The 22,311-nt window shown below is 38.4% G+C and overlaps 1 protein-coding gene across 3 annotated transcripts in view; it reads left to right on the top strand.

The window, feature by feature from the left end:
* SLC17A1 (solute carrier family 17 member 1) overlaps positions 1 to 21,354 on the top strand; it is a 65,449-nt gene extending 44,095 nt beyond the window's left edge. For all 3 annotated transcript variants that reach the window (XM_010365030.1, XM_010365020.1, XM_030929337.1), the window contains one exon: positions 21,321 to 21,354. The gene's annotated coding sequence lies outside the window, so the exon portion shown is untranslated. The remainder of the gene's footprint in view (positions 1 to 21,320) is intronic.
* Positions 21,355 to 22,311: the final 957 nt, after the last annotated feature.

The following is a 22,311-nucleotide window of genomic DNA, read 5'->3' as shown; positions in this document are numbered from 1 at the left end:
CTGTGGGGGATGCTAAGGCTGGAGATATAAATTTGGGAGGCTGGGACTCTTTAACATCAAAAGGTGAGGATGAAAAAGAGAAGTTTGCAAAAAAGACTGGGAAGGGCCTTCAACGAAGTAGGAAGAACAGTTGTAAAATGGAGACTCAAAGTGAAAAAGCTTGGGAGCCTTTGGCAAGTGCTGTAATATCAAGACATTAAATTATATAAGGTCTAAGAATTTACAAATGGGTTAGGCAAGAGGAACTTTAAAGGTAACCCTGACTAAAATGATTTTCAAATGAATGATGGGGACAAAGAGTCCATTAAGGTGTGTTCAAGGTATGATACTGTGCTTTGCTTATGCCAACTCTATCAGTGGTAAATAAACGGTAGGAGAAATGTCTCTTTGTAGAATTATTTTGGCTAATGCATAAATAAGAATTGATAGATGTGGAATATCCTTATTTTGCAACCCTCAATAAATTAAGAGATCCAGGTGTTGAATTTCAATGATCATTAGTATCACAAAAAGAAAGGCATGAAGACATTGTATACCTTCTGATGAAAGAACACACCACCACTAATGTCTTGCTAAGAAAATCAAGCTGAATCTCATCAAACCTTGTATACAGCTACCATTTTGGAAGAAGTACAGAAAACAGAGAATATGTTTGACAAAATCTGAGTGTGTCATTAGCAAATCTAAACTGCAGGAGATTTTATAGGTCAAAAGGCTCAGGTTCTTTAATAAATAAATTACATATAAAGAAAAATAGGGAGGCCGAGGCGGGTGGATCATGAGGTCAGGAGTTCAAGACCAGCCTGGCCAAGATGGTGAAACCCCGTCTCTATTAAAAATACAAAAATTAGCCAGGCGCGGTGGCGGGCACCTGTAATCTCAGCTATTCAGGAGGCTGAGGCAGGAGAATCTCTTGCACTTGGAAGGCAGAGGTTGCAGTGAGCCGAGATCACTGCACTTTAGCCTGGGCAACAGAGCAAGACTCCGTCTGAAGAAAACAAAAATGGGGGTAGAAATGGATGCTCTAGATTAGAAAGAACTTAAATGATAAAACAAATTTTTAAATATTGGCAAAATGAAACCCTATAAAAGTATACATGTGGGTGATAAGTCTATAAAGAAATACAGACAAATAGATTATTATAAATGTCAAAGAAGTTGTCACTTTTAGGGGCAGGGAGGGACCATTTGAAGAACTTCAGGAATCCTGGCAATATTCTATTTTTCATGTCCAGGCTAGTGACTACAAACACTTATCCTATAATAATTCATTGAGCCAAATATTTGTGCAATTTTCTGTGTCTCTGTGTTTTATAGTATGAAAAGAGAGATCAAGAGAGAGAGAATATGGGCTGAGGAAACTGAGACAGTCAGGATAGGCATTCCTATAAAGGAAATCAGAGAAGTGGTGTGGTAGCTGTAGAGGGATGTAGAACCAAGGAGGGTTTTGTTTGTTTTTTGTTTGTTTCCGAAGATAGATGCAATAGCATATAAGGTGACGGTATAATTCAGTAATGAGGTTCCACAATGTAGGAGATAAGGCACAATGACAGAATTAAAAAGTACTTGACTCATCCGGAAAGGATGTAATTCAAGCACCACGACTTGGGTTGGCCTTGGGCAGAAACCTAGAGCTTATCCACAGTGGCAGAGAGAAGGCAGTGTTGTATATGTGATGAGTTAGTATGTAGGTTAGCATTTCATCTGTGCAATAAGCAAGGAGGTTCTCAGTTAAGAGAGAGGGGCTGAGAGACAAGGAAATGAAGAAAACACATATTGGTAAAGAAGGTAAAATTATCATTATGAGCAGCTGATACGGTTATCTACTTAGAAAATCCAAGTGGGTTGACTGGAAAACTATACAAACAATAATGAATTCAGTAAGTATCCTGGAAAATTTATTGATAAATATTATATTAATAGTAATAAATAAATTTTTCACCTTAAACAAAAATAGCCAGTTAACAAATTTATTGGAAGAAATGATCCAAATGATGTTTGAAGAAATTTTTTTTAAAAAAATAGGATCTCACTGTATTGCCCAGGCTGGAGTGGCATAATCATAATTTACTGTACCCTCAATCCCCTGGGTTCAAGTAATCCTCGTGCCTCAGCCTCCCTGGTAGCTGGGACTATAGGCATGCAACACTACACCCAGCTAAAGGAGGAAAACTGATAGTGTCACTCAAAAATGAAATTGAGTCAGTATTAAATTGATCCAGTATTGCAAGTACTAAAAATTTCCATAATGGTATACTCACAAAAATTTGCCAAGATGCAAGCATAACTCAAGATTGTTGATTTAGAAATGGCAAAAATCTGGATATGGAATTAAGCATGTTTGTCAATGCAGCCTTAGTTAATACATTTTGTTTAAGTGAATGGAATATAACTAGTAATTTAAAAATACAAAAGTTTATCTGAATATTTTAATGTAGAAATATCTGAGATTGTCCTTACAAATAAGCATATAACGGCACTAGAAAATATCCCATAGACATTAGCAAAGGTTTATCCTCTATTTCCAAGGCACAGAGTGTGGCACAGCTATGAGAACAATCACTTTACTTTATTCAGAATCCATAAATCTTATTTGTTTTTTATATACTTGACCTATTAAATTTGAAAGTTATACCAAAGTTTTCCATTATTATTTCTATCCATTTTTCTTTTTATGTCTGCTTTGGCAGTTACTATTGAATACTATATTCTGATGTTACGATTTCAAAAAGATTTTGACGAGTATATCTTAATTTGAAATTTACTTTTGACTTTATAAATTTATGAATCCTTCCCATTTCATAAATTTTACTTTTAATTTACTTTCTGATGTTGATATGACGTTAAATTGTGGGTGTGGGTGTGGGTGTGTGCTTATTTTAGATTCCCTGGAATACTTTTGCATTGCCTTTAAATTCCACCTTCCTGAGTCATTTTATTTAACATTTTTCTTACAGAAGGTATATAGCTGGGTTCAATTATTTCACCCACTTTGAGAGCCGTCTCCTTTGTATAGATGACTTCAATCCAACTGCGTTTATTGTCATTACAAATATACTTCATTTTCTAGCATCTTATTTTCTATTCCCTTGAAAAAAATCCTCCTTATCTTTTTGGTCCTTTTTCCCCTCCTGCCTCCTTGCCTGCCTCTAGTAATTTAGATTTGTAGAATATTTTAAATTTTGATTGTGTTTATGCTAACTCTTCTTTGAAAATGTGTTCATTTTTTCCATTTACATGCTATATTCTTTTTCTGCTTTTTTTCCTCCTTCCAAAATATCAAACACATTCAATGTTTCTAATTATTTTTCTTTGGTTCAGGCTAATTCTATGTAAGCCTGTAATTCCCCAAAGATGATGTGGGTAGAATTTCCTCCATTCTCCTTTCTGTTTATCTGGTTGCCCTTGGCATCTTTCCATCAGGCTGGCAGTGGAGGTTTTAAATTCTCATTTTAGATATTAGGCTAAATGGCAGAGGGGCTCTGGGAACACCAGTATGAATAGTGCCATAGTGCAGGAGGTATTCTGGGCCTTGCTGTTTGTGTTGCTGTGCTAATGGCTGTTTCTTCAACAACCTGTATCCTCAGGGCTGTCAGTCATTCAGCAGCACACAGGCATTTTGTTCGTGGAATCAGCAGTATTTTACCTGTCATTCTCAAACTGACACATTGCTGCAAAGCTTGTTACCTTACAACTTTGCCTTGTAATTTTAGAGGTTGGAAGAAAATAAGAAAAGGCAGAATAATGGCCTTGCGTTTCTCCTGTAGCGTAGAAGCCATTGCCAATATGCCTGGCGCACCAGGATTGCAAAGGTCCATTGATTCCCAGATGCCCTGCCTCCTATCCAGCCTCACCCAGGAGGAAGTCGCTTCGCAGTCCTGGAACTGCTGTTTCCACCTCTGTCTTCCCTCTGAATGTACCGAGATCATGAGTTTAGTAGACAGCTGTGAGCTGATTTCTAATGTCACCCTTTATTTTGGCCCTCAGTATTCTGAATTTATTATAGCTAATAGTCCTTGTTGATTTGGGTATGAGGTAGTTCTCTAGGTTTTGTAATGTTCTATTTTTGTTTCTTTACATTTATTTCAGTGGATCCCAGGGACAATAGTTGAATAAGGGGCATGCATTTTGCTTGTGGTAGTTCCTTTACAGCAGGGCTTCTCAATCTCTTTTGTGTAATAAACCACAACTCAGAATATAATGTGGAGGATTCTAAAGGAGATTAATTATGTTGAAATAGTTATCAAGATACTAAAAAGCATGTTTATGATAACATGATTATTATTAGTGCTTTAGTTTTAAAATAATATTGAACAAAACAAAATATTTTGAGATATTAGTAATACTTGTCTGAATAAAAGTTCTCTGAAAAGAAATTTAGAGGAAAGAGGCTATCCCAGTGAACAGTTTGTGAACTAGGGAGAGACAGATTTAAGGTGCAGTCTAAAGAACAAAAAGAGTTTATCGTTTACAGAGAAAGTTCCCTCCCAGGTTCCCACTCAGGTCCACTCATGCACATGCATGATTCAGATTTGCTTGGTTCTGAGAGGTTGACACTTGCTGAATTCTGATTTGTCAACTCAGGCCACAGTCTATTTGTTGGTTCAGGCATATAAACAGGAACAAGCAGCTATGAACTAAGCTATTAACTTAGAAGGTGTGTGGGTCTTATGAAAACTCAAAGTGCATGTGTGACCTCTAGTCAGCAAATGACTGCTTGGCTCTATTTTGATTTTAAGCCCATTTAGCCAGTCAGCATCCAACTTGAAGGATTTGTTCTTTCATGGTTCACAATTGTAATGTCACAGGAAAATACCTGTGATTTTTATTGATATTTAAGTCCTCAGTATGACCACTGTTGTGATGTATTGTCTACATTAATAATGGAAGGAAATGTTAAATTTTAGTCAAATGTTAAGGAAATAAAAATGTAATTTTTCTCTATGTAAATTCATAGACCCTAGATTAAGAATCCCTGCTATCTAGTATTCATTCAGACAGTAAATAAACATATTTAAGCACTTTTGTAGGTGCTGGGATAGAGCAGTGAGCAACATCGTCAGGACTTCAGTGCCTAAAAGAGCTTCACATTTTGATAGGGGGAAACAAATAGCTATATTTAAACAGGATAATTCCACACACTGATATACTAAAAAGAACATGAAATAGGGTAACACAATAGAGCGTGTTCAGGAGGGCTGTTTTTGCTGGAGGTCAGTGAGTATTCCAAGGATGAACAATAATGTGCCTCTTTCGCATCACTGAAGTCTCAACGCAAATGTCACCTACTGGGCAAAATTTGTTCTCACTTGAACCCAGCTCTCACTGTTCTATCCCAGCACCTGTAAAAGTGCTTAAATGTATTTCTTTACTGTCTGGATGAGTATCAGAAAGCAGGGATTCTTAATCTAGGGTCTGTGAATTTACATACTCTGGGAAAGAGTATTCCAAGCATAAAAAATAACCAAGAAAAGTAATCTGGGATGGGAATGAGCTCAGTATTCCTAAGAGGGAGAATGAAGGGCAGCATGGTTGGAATCTTGTGAGTAAAGAGAGATAAACTGTGTAAGTGGTTGAGGTTAAGTGGTTAATGTAGTGCTTCCAGGTCATGGCAAAAGCTTGGTTTGCATCCAGTTCTGTCTATAATCAAATCCATTGGATACTTTTGAGACAAGTGACTTTCCTGATCAATGATTTATAAAGATCATTTTCGCCACCTTCTAGAGAAAGGACTTTAGGAAAACAAGAGTAGATGCAGGGAGACCAGGACAGAGGCTGTTTCAGAGGTTCAAGTGAGAGATGTAGGCAGGGGATATGGTGAGAAGCAGCCAGATTCAGATGAGTTCTGGAGGCAGAGCAGGCCAGACAAGGCAGGGAGATTGTGAACTATGCAGAAAGAGAAGAAACAAGGATAGGACCTAGATTTTGGCTTTAGCAACTAAAGAATGTTTATTACTGAGATTGGAAGTGTTGACAGGGAGGAGGATGGGATTTTGTCCACATTAAATTGAAATGTTTCAGAGATCAAAAGGAAGGCTCTGGTTTTATAGCAAAGGTTCCTGCTCAGGTTCTCATCCAGTTCCTTTATGCAAATGAAGGATGTTGGGTCAGCATGATCCTGATGGGGGTCTTTCGCAGATAGTTGTTAAAACAGGCTAGAACAATTTTAAAGGGGAGTCAAATGTATACCCCAAATATGTGGAAGATCATTAAGACTTGTAAATAGAGCACAAGAGGGATCCTATCCTGAGGAAAGCTGGCTGGAAAGATCTAGAAATTGGAAATTTCACCCAGTCATTCCAGTCAGTAGGCTTTATGAAGATGTGCTTTTCAAAGATTTGAGGATCTTGGATGTTTTGAATTCATCCTGACTGGAAGTATTTGCCCAGGTGCAGATGAAAGTGTTAGTGACAGCCCAAACACCATCTTGTGCAGTGAGAAGATAGTCTAAAGTAATGTGATTGTCTAGGACCACACGAGTAAGGGAGTCTCGGGATCTGTTATGCCCTTATTGCTCAGGCACTGGAGTGGGCAATTCTGTAAACAGTGCAAGAAAAGTTTCTCTTTGTATATTCATTCCAAGCAGAACCTAGTCCAAACCAGGATCCTAAAAACCTTCCTAATCTAGCTCCTTCATTAGGGTTAGCCTTCCCAGGTAAAATACATCCTTAAGAGTGTCCACACTGTCATTTTTATAATCTGAGGGCTTGTCATTAGGGTAGTCATCAATTATTAATAGAGCTCTTTTACACTTGGGATGCAACAATGATGCTTCCAGGGGTTTTAATAATTGTGATGGGAGCAATGATTTGATCCAGAAAGCAAATGCCTGCATTTGTTCATGTCCTGAGACAGGGATAGGAAAATTCTTGACTATGGTAACTGGAGCCAAAAACACAGCCTTTGTGGGAACACAATTTCCTGAGAGGTTATGAAAATTCAAAGACCCATTTACAGGTGAGAGAGAGGAGAGAATATGGTCAAACCAAGTGCTAGTCTTAGGTAATAACAGAGTGGATGATCAAACTGACGGACTTGGAAACCCATGGGAAAGGTACTGGCTATCAGGATGTACCAGTATACTGAAGAAGGCACTACAAAGGTCAATAGCTGAAAAGTATTGGCTTAGTCAGGAACTACTGGGTGTTGAGGAATGACTATGTTATTGATAGCCCTAAGATACTGGAAAGATTGCTATCCTCTACTGTTGGGTTTACAGATGGAGACAATAGGAGTATTGTAAAGCCTGGTGCAAAGGACAAGTTTCTTTCATATAAGGTTGTCCATTATGGTCTGTATATGAGCCTGGGCCTCAGATTCAGGGTGTATAGCTTAACACTGGGGAGGGGCTTATTATGGTTTACCTGAATCTTGATCAGAGGTGCTGAATGCGTGTGACCAACATCAGTATTGGATTGTGGCCTAAGACTCTTGGGCAGCTCCTGGAGAGCAGGATGGACAGCATTGTGAGGTTAACTACACAGATGGTAACTGGAGTAAAAGCTGTTTCTGTGGCAAAGTCTCCTGGTGAGGATAGCTCAAACATTATTTCCTCTTTTTGAGAGAAGGAAATATTGGTCTAGTAGGTTTCTAAGCCTCTTCCTAGGAGGTATAGAGAAGCCAATGGGACAATTAAAAAACAATGACTGCCAGTGAAGGGTCTTAGTTGGAAGGGGAAAGGCAAAGATTTAGGGACCATGATAGGCTCAGCCCAGCCATCTGAATGAGTTCAGAACTACAGGAAGGGAACATTGAAAGCAGGCCAGGGCTAAGGATAGATAGAGTAGCCCCAGTGTTGGCCAGTGCTCTAACTAGTTTGTCCCCAATTCTGATATATAATTCCTCTAGCCAGTTAATTTTAAGAAGGAGAAATCCCCTGAATGTCCCGGAGCATTCCTAGATTGGAGGAAGAGTGCCAGGGGACTTTATTGGGATTTAGTTTTAGCCAACTATTGGAAGAAATTAGGGTAAAATATCTACTGTATTCTACAGGCAGACAGCAAGAACTTGAAAACAATACACAGGGCTAATAACAGGTATACTTTAGCTTTACTTAGAAGCATAACATTTTCTCTCCACATTGATCATACAGAAAACCTCAGATTTTAGAACCTCTTGAGGCTAGGAAGTCAAACAAAGCTAGGATTTAGATTTTACTTACAATCTTAGAGTTCTTGGGCCTGCCAGGAACATTTACTCATTCACTGTAAGGCTGGTAATTCTTGAAGCCAAGCATTTATGTACATTCTTAAATATGACATTTCAGTTAAAACTTTGGTAATAAAACTAATGTTTCCAATTGTATACTATTTATAAAGAGGGAGAAAATTTTATTAAACTCAGATAAATAAAACCAGAATACTCACAGTTTCTGAGTTTTGAAAGAATCAAGTAGAGAGTAAAAGCAAATGCTTCCACTTTTGTTCACAAAAGAATATTTTACCAAATGAGTGAAAACTATAGATAGCTGACGAAAGAAAATTTCCTTGAATATGAAAAACAAAACATATAAGTAAAGAACCAACAATGTTTTAAGTAAAAGTCATTAAAAATTATCCTTATCAATTATTTAATTTCAGGTAATTTGTTTCGCTTGATCTTGATTAACAGTTTCATGAAAAGCAATTCTGAACTAAAGCCAATTGAAAATGCTACCAAAGAATAATTTATTTTTATTATTTGTTTATTTTTTTTGAGACAGGGTCTCCCTTTGTTACCCAGGTTGGAGTGCAGTGGCGAGATCATGGCTCGCTGCAGCTTTGACCTCCCAGGGCTCAAGCAATCCTCCCAGCTCAACCTCCCAAGTAGCTGGGACGATAGGCCTGCACCAACATGTCCAGTTAATTTTTTGTATTTTTGTAGAGACAGGGTCTCACTTTGTTGCCCAGGCTGGTCTCGAACACCTGGACTCAAGTGATCCTCCAGCCTCGGCTTGTGTTGGGATTACAGGTATGAGCCACTGTGCCGAGCTCCAAAGAATTTAAAACATTAACTGTGAATGACAAAATCTCCAAACAGCCATGGTCAAAGATCTGATGGGAGTTTACAATTGACAAAGGAATCTGGGTATTTCTGTGGCATACTACGATTTAACATAATAATCATAATCGTGAATGATAACACATACCATGACAAACCAGAATTTTAGGAATCTCATACAGTTTTGGAACATATTTTAATAACACATTTACAAAACTAGAAGTTAAAGAAAGCTGAACATTTCTTTTTTTTGACCATGTTTCTCTATGATTTACAAGCCTAATCATTTACTATGTCTACAAGATAAAAAAGACTTAATTTAGGATTTTGATCCTGAGGAAACCCGCCAAAGATGTCAAAAGTTTCAAGGTACTTGATGAAACAGAATCCTAGGTCATGATGAGATAATATTTATTCATCTAACTCGAGTGATAATCAATAGATTTCAAAAGCAATAGAGAAAGTTCCATGGATGTAAAAACCTTAATCCTTTTAAAGCTCAATTTTCCTAAGTAACCAAAAATCTAGTAAGGACAACATGAAGCATTGGAACTTATTTTGGTAAAACCCACAATTTTTGTTTCCTTGGTCAGTTACCTAAAAGGCAAAGAAAAAAACCTGCTGTAATACGATTGCTTCTCCTTGCAGAAAACCTATTTAGATAACTTGGGTGTTAAACCTGACTTTAAAAAAGAGCACTTAAATTTAATCAGGCACAAGAAGAATGTTTCCAGGACTATGAGAGTATACTATATTACAGAGAAATGTAAACAAGAAAACTAGTACTTTGAGCAGAGGAATGCGTTGTTCTTAGAAACAGCATGGGATGTCCTGGTTACACAAAATAATTCAGGCATATCAAGAAAAGCCAAGCCAAAATAAGTTGTACAAGGGTAAAACACTGCTATTCTAGACCTTCAAAATAAACTCTTTAGCATCAGTCCATAACAGCACAATTGGAACCAGAAAAAGTTACAGGAACTGATGAAAAGTTTGGAGAGTCATGACCACAGCCAAACAAAGAGATATACCTTTTTCAGGGTCAAAAGAAGGAAGAACCTGAAATTAGAGAAACTAGACAGTTATCAGGAAAAAATGTGACCGGAATAGGAACTGTTTGTAGTTTAGAGGATGGCCGTTAAACAGATTTCATAACTAAAATCAAACCTTCTTGCAATTTTACTGAGAGCAAATTAATATTTTCAGAAAGCCTTGTTCTAACACAGGGGACCAAGTTTTTAAGTTCTGTGTCAGTGTGTTTTTAACATCAAAGTTCAATCCCTAGAAAAACCCATAAAAGATTTGCTTCCAATCATAGGCAATCTGATCACAGAGAAAATTCCTTTTATAAACTGTCTTTTCATAAACCTTAAGACTTACTTAGACTATTTATGAAATGCTTGAAATTTCTGCTTTGTTCTATACTTCTTCTTTCTTAACCACTCATTTTACTCTAAGACAAAAATTTACCAAACAAAAGTCTTTCCTATACAAAGTTATTTTTTTCCTTTAAACTTCTTACCAAAAATACATTGTATTCTCCTCATACAATTGGAGACAGAATTGTCTTTCTCATCATTAGTAGTTTAATCACACACATTAATTACAATGTTAACTCTTAGCAACTCTAATTTCAGTGAGAACCTAGGAAGTAAGCAACTTTTAACTATCAATCACATACCAATAATCCATGAATACACATTTTACAATGTCCAGATCATGGGTTTTCTAACAGAGCAACTCTTTAAACCAAATAATTTTATTTCTCTGAAATAAGAAGCCAAAAGCATCTGAGCCTTAACTCAGAGTCTCAGCATAGTATTTTATCTGGAAATGATCCAGACATTCAACGAACATCCGTCATTTAATTTGGCTTAGCAAAACTCTAAGGGTGTAGTTACCAAACAGATTTGAGAAACCTCCCCAAGGAAACATATTATAAAACATAACCATTATCAAAAGTTCATTTACAAACTTTTATCCCATGCACATCTACCCTAACCATTCATTCTTAATAATTATGCCTGGAAAATATCATGAGATATCAGACAAATCTAGCCATCGTCTCAAGCTAAATTTTCTATCAACCAATTTTACATTACTGCATGCCATCCAAGTGTCATAAAAGTAAGAATCTCAAAGTTAAATACATGCCTATTTTGTTGATAACTCAGAAAACACAGCCATGTCCATCAAACCAACCATTTTAGATTAGCCCCATTCATCAGAAGATTACTAAGTCACATGAACTTGGAAAACATTTGGCCTTGTTTGCTTAATTTATGAGTACTCATTTAGTTATAAGCCAATTTGGTACTGTAGATAACATACAAACAGACACATACAAACATATGCACAAAAATACAGGCAAACACAAAGACTGTGTAGCTTTAATTTTAAAACTCTAGCCGTGAATCGGGTAAAACTCATTAGTTTAAACGGACAGTTGGATTCAAACTGCATCTCTGTAAGTGGAACAGGTTGAAATTTATCTGTTCCACATGGCTGAAGCCCTTATCAAATTTTAGAGAAAATGGGGTAGGAAATGTACATCTCAAGCAAAGGGAAAACTCAAGCTTCTCCAAGAAGTTGTCTGGTTGTGTTACAGGCATACAAAAAATGAATGCTTAAGCAACACAAAATCACCGGAACACATGACAAGATTTGACAAGAAAACATGCAATGAAAACACGTAATGAGTCCACGAGAAAATTTAGAAACTTTTCCAAATAACCGGGTGAACAAGTAAAAGAGGAAGGAAGGAATGAAAGATAAAGCAGAGGTGTTTTAAAAAAAAAAAAAAGAAAAGGTGCAGAAGACAGGCAGAGCAACAGGAAAGGGGGCCCAGTGGAATAAAGTTTTTCCAGAAGATTTTTTGCAGCTTTAGTTTCAGTCTCGCGAGTGCTAATCTCACTTTACGTTTAATTAAGGCACTCACTCAATTTGGAATTATTTTCTGTAAGAAAGGCAATGGTAGCCTCTTGATTCTGTTTACAACTTTTAAAGTGCCAATTGATAAAGGCTTCCCATTGTCTCTGAGAGGTTCACTTTTTCTTTGTGTGCACAAATAGACACGTTTCAGAATTTCAAAAGAGTCCTATTTTGGCCAGCAAAATTAGAGCTTATGGTGGGTAATTTTTGTTCAGAGACCTAGCCAATTACAACTCATTGTACCATAATTTTTGCTTATAAAACCAGCTGGAGTCACAGGAAGTGGCTGATCAGACGGGAAAAACTTACAACACGGGCTACCCATTGCACTGACGTGATGAAGTCATCCCTTCCAGTACCCATAGTGCCAACATCCCCACAAAACCTTACAGACAGGCCAAGTCCTAACAAAACCCAGGGCCAGTTGGGAAAGTCTCCTCTAGAGTTGGATGGTCAGAGCCAGGCAACTTGAAAAGCCCCCAGCAAACCTGGAGCCAACAGGGAATGTCCTGTCAGGGATCTGGATGGAGGAAACTGGTTGAAATTGGAAAGATCTCCCACTAAACCCGGGGCCAAAGGGAATGTCCCCTCTGGGGTCTGGATAGAGGGAATTACTAAGGCTAGGAAACTGTCCCCCTCCTCCGAACCAGGGCCACAGGTAATAAATCCTCTCTGGAGTCCAGATGGAGGGGCCTACAGGGAAAGAACGGTCTCTGAGACTTCAACCAAAGCGTGATAGGTCTGAATTTGAGAGGACTTACCCAACCCTTCTCTCCCCTCTGGCAACACTGAGAAGACAACTGAGTTCAAGGGGCTCTTGCAGGCACACACCACCGATGGTTTGGTTCAGGACAGGACTTCAAATCTCACTTTTGATGCCAAGAATGTGAACAAAAGTTTTCTGAATAGGAATTTGGAGGAAAGAGACTTTATTCTGGTGAACAGTTTGCAAACTGAGGAGAGGAAAGCCAGGGTACAAAACGAAGGCGGATTCCAGAGAAAGAAGGGAAGGCTCAGTTTTCTGTTTTGTTTTGTTTTTGAGACAGAGTCTTGCTCTGTTACCCAGGCTGGAGTGCAGTGATACCATCACAGCTCATTGCAGCCTTTAATTTCCGGGCTCAAGTGATCCTCCCACCTCAACCTCCTGAGTAGCTGGGACTATAGGCAAACGCCATCATGCCCTGCTAAATTTTTTTTTTTAGTATTATTTAGATAGAAATGGGATCTTGTATGTTTCCCAGGCTGGTCACAAACTTTCAGCCTCAAGCAGTCCGCTATCTTGGGCTCTCAAAGTTTTGAGATTTAAGACTGAGCCACCATGCCAAGCCAGTCTGTTTTTATAGCAAAGATTCCCTCCTGCCCAGGTTTTGGTTTTTTGAAGACAGAGTCTTGATCTGTTGCTCAAGCTGGAGTGCAGTGGCAGGATCTCAGCTCACTGCAACCTTCGTCTGTTTCGCGAGTAGCTGGCATTACAGGTGCCTGCCACCACACCTGGCTAGTTTTTGTATTTTTAGTAGAGACGGGGATTTCACCATGTTGGCCAGACTGGTCTCGAACTGCTCACCTCAAGTGATTCACCTGCCTTGGCCTACAAAAGTGCTGGGATTTACAGGCGTGAGTCATCGTGTCAGGCCCCATCTAGGTTTTTAATCAGGTTCATTTATGTAAATAAAAGATTGAAACACGTTTAGTTGTGATTGGTGAGTGTAGATGATTTCTGATTGGTTGACAAAAGTGAGTTCTGGTTGGTCAATAGAGCTGAACCCTGACTGATTGACTGAGGCTGCTGAGCTCTGATTGGTTGGTTCAGGCGAATGCTGGAAGTCCCAAATATAAAAAGATGCAGGTTTTCAGGGAACAGAGAGTATTTGTGTGGCTCCTACCTGGTCAGAAAATCACTTCTTGGCTGTATTTTAAACTTAGGCCCAGTTAGCCATCTGGGATCCATCTTGAAGACTGGCTTGAAGGATTCACATTTGTTCCCTATGTAAATAGATTTTTAACAGTAGATTTAGGTGAATGTGTTTGGGTCTGTAAAGAGAAATGGACTGTACAGTTCTATTCCTTGAAGGCAGAGACAGAGAATGAAGCCATGTGAGTAGTAGGAAATGTTCCCTCCACCTTTGCACCTGCAAGTGGACTCAGTCACTTCACAGGCCTATTTCTCCTTCAGACATCATCACAGCTACATGGGCAATGGGCAGGAAAGAATTTCAGGACTGTGATAGTATTTTAACTTCTTGCAGGCCTTTAAAATTTTCTGTGTTAACCAATTAAAGTATTCAGTGGCTTTGGAGTCATCCAGAAGGTGTGAGCTCACGCAGAGCCAAAAAGGAGAGAAAGAAGAGTGAATGTTTCCTTCTGGACAATTCATAGTCTTTAGTTCATTTGTAGACTTTTATTGCATGGCTTAAGTGAAGATTTGGGTTTGTTTTCCAAGTGTTTGAATTTTACCAACGTTGTTTTTTAAAAAATAATTTTGCATTTTCCTCTCTGACTTAAAATACCAACTTTTAGTAAAAGAAATCTCTATATATTTATGTCTATTTCTGGACTTAATATTTAGTTTAATATCTGTTACTAGACCTATTATACAATATATTCAGTGGTCTAAATTTTAATATATGTAAATATCAGGTAGGTCAAAAAACACATCATTTTCACTTTTGAAAGTATTACTTTGTAGTATCAGCTGTTTATTCTTCCAGAAAAGTTTATAATCAGTGGACCATATTTAAAAATACCTATAGCAGTGTTTTCAGAGTTGCACTGAATTGCAATAAACTAACTAGGGAGAAGTTGGTAGTTATAAGAGTACTCAATATCAATATTCAATATCAATAGTACTCAATAATATTGATATAAGAGCATAATAAGACCGCCACTGCTGAACTTGGCTTAAGGTTTTCCTCAGTCGAATATTAGTTTGCTTCCTGCATTCCCTATGCATTTCTTACAAAACTTAAAGTTGTTTTCTTATATTTTCTGAATTTGATTTTTATTCATTGTATTTTCCGGAATATTGGAAAGATATCATTTGAATATATTTAATTTTTTAACTGAAAAAACTATTGCTAAGCTATCTTGTTAGTATAGTTTTGAATAATAGATTCTTGTGTTTTGGAGTGGATGATCCTCTTCATCTGCAAATAATAATAATAATGGGCTAATATTGGGATTCCTTTATTCTTTATAGCTTTAATTGCACAGCCTCTAGGCATATTCTTAAATAATAAATTGGCTGCCAATTTAAAATAGGAATTTAATTATGTTAATGAATTGTCTTTTTGTTCTTTTTTAGATTGAAAATCAAAAACCAAGAATAGAAATTGAGTTTTGTTAAATGTGTTTGTAACTTCTATTCAGATGATTGCATATTTTTCTTTGTTGTGATTTATTAGTAAAATATACTTTTAATATTAAAACCAGACTTCCATTCCTGATATTAAAACTTTTTAGATCAAAGAAAGTATTACAAGGAAGTTGGGATTAGTTTGATGGGGCAATGGAGCACTATATTTAGTTCTGAACTTCTTAGTATTAAAAATAAAATGGAAAATGCAATTAAAAAATAAAATACAAGCTCTTTGTCTAATAAAAATATATCAACAACATTGCTTTGAGGGAAGCAAAGCTTTCCTTGGACTGAATTCTTTGAGTGAATAATGTTGTGGACGGAACATAAATAGGAGTAAGAGCTTCTCCACTATCTTCCAGAACCATGGACCTGGGCTTTATTAATCTATTGGGGTATTAAATCAGATGTTTACCAAATACCCTGATGGAGCATTGTTACCATTATAACCATTGAGTTGAACAAAGATGACTTAAGGGATGTGATCAAAATGCAGTTCTATTTTCTATCTCCTACCTTCACTATTTGTTTAACTTGAAAAAAATCTCAAGGTACAGTAAAGTTTTTAAGAGTAGCACAAAGAGCTTTTTTTCCTTAACCATTTGAGGGTAAGTTGCTAGCATGATGCCCTTACCATCATCTCCACACCACTCACACAGTTTAGGGTATCCTACAAACAAGGACATTTTTCTACTTAACCACAAAACAACCATCAACATCAGGTAACTAATGCTGATACATTTCTACCATGTAATTCTGAGACCTCATTCACATTTCATCAATTGTATCAGTGATATTCTTTTTGACCAAAAGATTCACTTCAGAATCTCATGTTGCATTTAGTAGCCATGTCTCTTTAGTTTCTTTAACTCTAGAATTGTCCTTAGTCTTTCCTTGACTTTGATGACATGATTGAAGAGTACAGGCTATTTTGTAGAAATTCCTCAGTGTAGGTTTCTTTGATGTTTTCACATGATTAAATTCAGGTTAGGGATACCACAAAGATGTCCCTGTGTCCTTCTAGGTCATTATACCAGGAGTCATATGATGCTGATATGTACCATTTCTGGCTCTTCATTTAATTAAGGTGGGGCCTATCAGGTTTTGCCTCTGCAAAGTTACTCCTTCTCACATTGAAATTAACAAGTAGTTTGTTAATTTGGAAATATGTACATATTTACATACTCTGGAGCTACGTAAATATTTCATCCTACATCAGACTTTCAATTTATTCACATTTATTTTAGTAAAGCTCATAATTATCTGCTTTATTTAATGATGTGTAATATATTACTATTTTTGTTTACTTTGATGCTCAATTTATCTCAATTTTGGCCAGTTGGAGGTTCTTCATCATTCTTTGAGCACTTTCTTACTTTGTGGCATGAAACAATATTCCAGAGTCATCTTGAGTTTTTCCCTGACCACGCCCTGAAATCAGCCCTCCCTCTAAGAAGCTCTAGTTCCTCTTAATGTTTGAGAATCGTATTTAGAAACCAAGATCTTGGTGGTAGATGTGTTCATGGTTTCTGGGGCCTCTGCTCTCAGGTCCACTAGGTAGACAGTTAGGGACTATATGTGCATACATACATATCTATCTACCTACCTACCTACCTACCTACCTACTTATCTTTCTATGGATACCTATGAATTTACACCAGTACTTCCATTCCAATCCAACACAGAGTTTCTTCGAGTTTTCTACTTTTCCATATTTTTAACTTTCTTTTCCAGCAGTGAGCTCCTATCAGTCTTAATGTTTGTATTTACTCTGTCAATCCCCTGGTATGCCACCATCATCCCATTTCCAGACATCCTTCTCATTCTTTTCCCAGGCCCACACCTCTCACTCTGATGCCCCCTTGTGGATGCCCTCCTTTCCTGCCCGTGCTCTGATTCCCTGCCACAGGCCACACCTCCCGGACCAAGGCAAACTTCCTCATCTCTGTTGGACACTGACGTCTTTGCTGAGTTGCACAACTTTGCTTAGAAGCTTTCCTCAACCCACTTCAGTGGGCCAGGCTGTCACCCAGCTCAGACACCCTCTGCACCTGGTCAGGCTTCAGCATTCCATGCCAGGCTGTCCTCCTGCATGAACACAATCCTCACCCTGCACAGGCTCTGACACCTCTCACTGGGCCACTGTGGCTCCCCACACTGTGTCCTGCTGGAGTATCCCCAGGCTAGCCATTAAGCAAAATAAGCTTGTGTTTAGGGCACCAAGAGAAGAGGGCACCACAGAACTTTCCCCCAGCTGTCATGCCCTTAAGTCTTTCACTGGTCATATGATGTTAGTAACATTTTTTAAATTGTCTTTATTTGCTGTTTAGATTTAATCTAAAATTTTTTCAAATGTGCTCTTTGGCATGGTGAGTGACTAAAGTTTAAAAGTTTGATTTGAAGGTGGTATCAGATATAACATTTGTTTCTGTCTCATGCTCTGAGGGTTTTGCCTTCCTGAAAGTTGACGGGGTCTGGCTAGCATTTAACTCATCAGCTGATTTGTTTAAGGAACACTTAAGCTCTTTATTTTAAGAAATGGAAGGGCCAAGGGTGTTACAGAACCACCAGATTCATATTTCCACTACTCAGTAACAAACTAATGCACTCAGCAGGTAGGTTTTGCAGCAGACAAAGAATTTAATGAATACAGAGTGACCAAGCAAGGAGATTGGGAAAATCCTCAGAGGGATCTCCATTTCCAGAGGAAACTCCTTTTCCCCCAAGGACTCTTGTGCTGGGACTTTTAAGGGAGTCTTGGAGGGCAAGGGCTAGAAAACTGAGGTTACTGAGTGGTCAGGGTAAGGTGGATGAAGTCATCAGGCTGTATTCTTTGGTGAGCCAGCTCCCTGTGGGGTCCTGCAGACCAACTGACACAGTAGTTTCACTGATAGGCAGGACCTGAAAGAATAACTCAAATAGAAAACATAACGTTTCACAATGCTTAAGTTGTTATCTCCAGAGCAGTTAAGGGAAACTATAATCTTTTGACAAGGTCTACGTGGTTTTGAGGCAGTAGGCAGCAAACAACTATGAGAAAGCATGAGAGAATAAGCTGACCTCATGATTAATGCTGGATGTGCTGCAAGCTTGGTTATTTTCATTTCTTCCCCTCCCTTCTTCTCTGATTAATTTTGTAAAGTTCATAGGGATGGTTTCGAGGGGGCAACATGGTTTGTCTGTATTTAGGGTATCATTGTTCTTAATCTGACCCTGCAGCGAGGCAGCCTACCTTGCTTATTGTTTCCCTACCCTATCCCAATAACTGTTTTTGTTTTTTAAAGCAGAGATGGGGTTTTGCTATGTTTCCCAGGCTGGTCTTGAACTCCTGGGCTGAAGCAATGCATCCACCTTGGCCTCCTAAAGTGCTGGAATTTCAGGTGTGAACCACTGCACCTGGCCTCCAATACTTTAAACAAATTCAGAAAATTAAGTGAGGATGCAAAGGGTTTACCTTTTCCCTTTAAACCTGCTCAGTGAAGAAAGAATTTTAAAACTCTAGGTTATCCCACCCCCACTATACCCCACACTCTTATTTATTTATTTATTTCCTTGTTAAGCCCTCTTAGGTAATAAAAAGTACTGTGGTCACTTTAAATAGCAAGCACACATTCCCAGTTAGATAACTGAAAATACTATTTCAATATAGAATTTAGCTAGTCAATTGTCATACACATACGAGACTCCTTCCCTGTGTCTCCAGCTGGGACAAAGCTGCAGGCAGACCTTCTCCTTCAGGGAGGGGGGTGTGAGCAATTTCTTTCGTCTGGCTTTTCTCCTCATCCACTAAGATGCTGACTCCACCTCTGACCCCTCCTGAGGTGTAACCAGGAGAAAAAGGAGGGGAAGCAGGCATGGAAATTTCTGGTTTGTTTGGCCCCATTGTCAGTTGCCCTCACGCTCCCTGGGCTGGTAGGTGTTGAAAGCAGATCCTTTTCTTCATGCATAAGAGGCTGACAAGGCAGGAAATGCACTTGGTTTTTCCAGCTGCCCATCTCCCTTGGCGTCCCAGATCCACTCCACACAAATCTTCCTTTGTGGATATCACTTCTCCCTTCTAGGTGGTCCCTGGGGGCTGGCTATCACTCCTCTGTGACCTGCATCTAATCCACAGGAAACACGCATGTAGCCTCTGGTCCAACAAAATGGAGAGGTCCCGTCCACTCCAAATGCAGTGGTCACTGTCTTTCTGCCCTCTTCCTCCAGTGGAAAGTCAGAGCCCCTCACTCCCAGATTCCTCAGGAAAGCCAACGGCTGACCCACGGGGCCACCCAAACACGGACTAGGCTCTAAGCAACCATTGATATAATTTGTCTATATTGATTTACCTAATTCTGTACTTTTCATATAAATGAAATTATGTAATATGTCTGTGACTGGCCTGTTTCACTTGACATGTTTTCAAAGTTCACTCACATCATAGCATGTAGCAATACTTCATTCTTTTTTTGTGGCCCAGTAGTATTCGACTGTATGGCTATGCTACATTTTGTTTATACATTAATCCACTGAGGAGCATTTGAGCTGTTTACACCTTTTGGCTGTTGTGAATAGACTACTATGTGCTTTTGTGTGTACAAGTTATTATGTGAAGGTATGTTTCGATTTTGTGGGGTATATACCGAGAAGTGGAGTTGCTGGTCATATGGCAATTCTATGTTTAACGTTTTGAGGGACTGCCAAACTCTTCTCCACAGCATCAGACTATTTTACATTCTCACCAGCAATGTAGAATAATTCCAGTTCTCCACATCCTCATCAACATTTGTTTCTTTTTTTTTCAGTAGCCATCTCAGTGAATGTGAAGTGGTATCTCATTATGGTTTTGATTTGCTTTTCTCTAATAAGTAATTATGTTGAACATCTTTTCATGTGCTTATTGGCCGTTCTTCTATTTTTTACGGAAATATATATATTCAGTGTATTTGCCCACATTTTAATTATTTGTCTTTTGATGTTGGGTTATAAGAGTGTATTGGATAGTCTAAATACTAGACCCTTATCAGACTGTGATTTGCAAATTGTTTCTCCCATTTTATAGGTTGTCTTTTTACTTTCTTGTTAATGTGCTTTGATGCAAAGTTTGAAGCAAAGTTTTTAATTTTTATGAAGTCTAATTTATTTATTTTTTCTTTTATTGCTTGTGGCTTTGTTGTCATATAGAAGTAATCAATGCCAACTCAAAGGTCATGAAGATGTTCCCCTAAATTTTCTTCCAAGGGTTGTATTGTTTTAGCTCTTACATTTAGGTCTTTGATTCATTTTGAGATGGTTTTTTCATTCTTCTTTAATTTCTTCCTACAATATTTTGAAGTTTTCAAATATAAGTTTTGTACTTTTTTTGTTAAACTTATATAAGTATTTTATTATTTTTTATGCTACTTGAAATGGAATTGTTGTCTTAGTTTCATTTTTGGATGGCTCATTGCAAGTGTATGGAAATATAAATGACTTTTGTATATTGATCTTGTGTCCTGCAGCTTTGCTAAACTCATTAGTTCTAATATGTTTAGTAGATTTCTTAGGATTTCTTAAGCAAGATTATATCATTTGTGAAATATAGTTTTACTTCTGTTTTTCCAATCTAGATTCCTTTTATTTCTTTCTCTTGCCTAATTGCCCTGTATAGAACCTCTAGCATAATGTTGAGCAGAAGTGGCTAGAGTAGACATCTTTGTCTTATTCCTGATCTTAGAGAGAAAACACACATTTTAAAATTCTTACAAAGCCTTTCTTCATCTACACTCTATTGAGGCTTTAACTTTTATGTAACCTGAACTGTTTTAGAGCCATATGACTGGTTTTTTATGACATCCTGAACAATATCTGTAAGGTATGGTTTGGATGTTTGTCTTCTCCAAATCTCATGTTGAAATGTAATTCCTAATTTTGAAAGTGGGGCATAGTATGAGGTGTTCAGGTCATGGGTGCAGATCCCTCATGCTAGCTTGGTGCTGTCCTTTGGATAATGAGTGAGTTCTCACTCTGAGTTCAGGAGAGAATATGGTTGTATAACAGTGTGTGGTACCTCCCATCTCTCTCTCTATTGCCCCAGCTCTCACCATGTGATGCACTGACTCCTCTTTCACCTTCTGCCGTGATTGGAAGATTCCTGAGGCCCTCACCAGAAGCAGACGCTGGCACCATGCTTCTTGTACAGACTGCAGAACCATGAGCCAAAATAAACCTCTTTTCTTTATAAATTACCCCGACTCAAGTATTCCTTTACAGCAACACATATTGTCTCCCTAGGATAAGATGCATCATGATTGCCTATGTGAAGGGAATACATATTTCAGCTAACATGTGGAAACATCTGCAGCATGTTTAGACAGTCATTAGGCAATGTAAGCAGCTGTTTCCACTGGAAAACCCAGAAAATGTCTATTTGTATGGATGCCATGTTTTAATAACTAATACAACTTCAGATACAAAATGGAGGAAAAAATTTCCAATACAAAGGAAAGATCGTATGTGCCTTTCTCACTGTTACTCCAGATAGGCCCCTGGATTGACACCCCAGTTTAGAACCTTGGCCACTCCCCCTTTTCAGGTTTTGGAGAATATGACTTCGGAGGAGCTAATCTGGACACCTACTAACCAGGTAAAGCCCAGTTTCAGCCCAACTTGCCAGAGGTCACTATCCCAGTTAACACAGAAGACAGCAATTGTTCTTTGAAAGGACTAGTGACACTTTTGGGTAGGGTCCATAAAAAAAGAGTGTGTGGGCCAGGCGCGGTGGCTCAAGCCTGTAATCCCAGCACTTTGGGAGGCCGAGACGGGCGGATCACGAGGTCAGGAGATCGAGACCATCCTGGCTAACACGGTGAAACCCCGTCTCTACTAAAAATACAAAAAACTAGTCGGGCGAGGTGGCGGGCGCCTGTAGTCCCAGCTACTCCGGAGGTTGAGGCAGGAGAATGGCATAAACCCGGGAGGCGGAGCTTGCAGTGAGCTGAGATCCGGCCACTGCACTCCAGCCTGGGCGACAGAGCGAGACTCCGTCTCAAAAAAAAAAAAAAAAAAAAAAGAGTGTGTGGTGGGTG

This window comes from Rhinopithecus roxellana, chromosome 4 (genome assembly GCF_007565055.1).
Source record: "Rhinopithecus roxellana isolate Shanxi Qingling chromosome 4, ASM756505v1, whole genome shotgun sequence".
Lineage (NCBI taxonomy): Eukaryota > Metazoa > Chordata > Mammalia > Primates > Cercopithecidae > Rhinopithecus > Rhinopithecus roxellana.
Note: the sequence above shows the minus strand (reverse complement) of the source record. Positions and strands in the feature narration are given on the sequence as shown.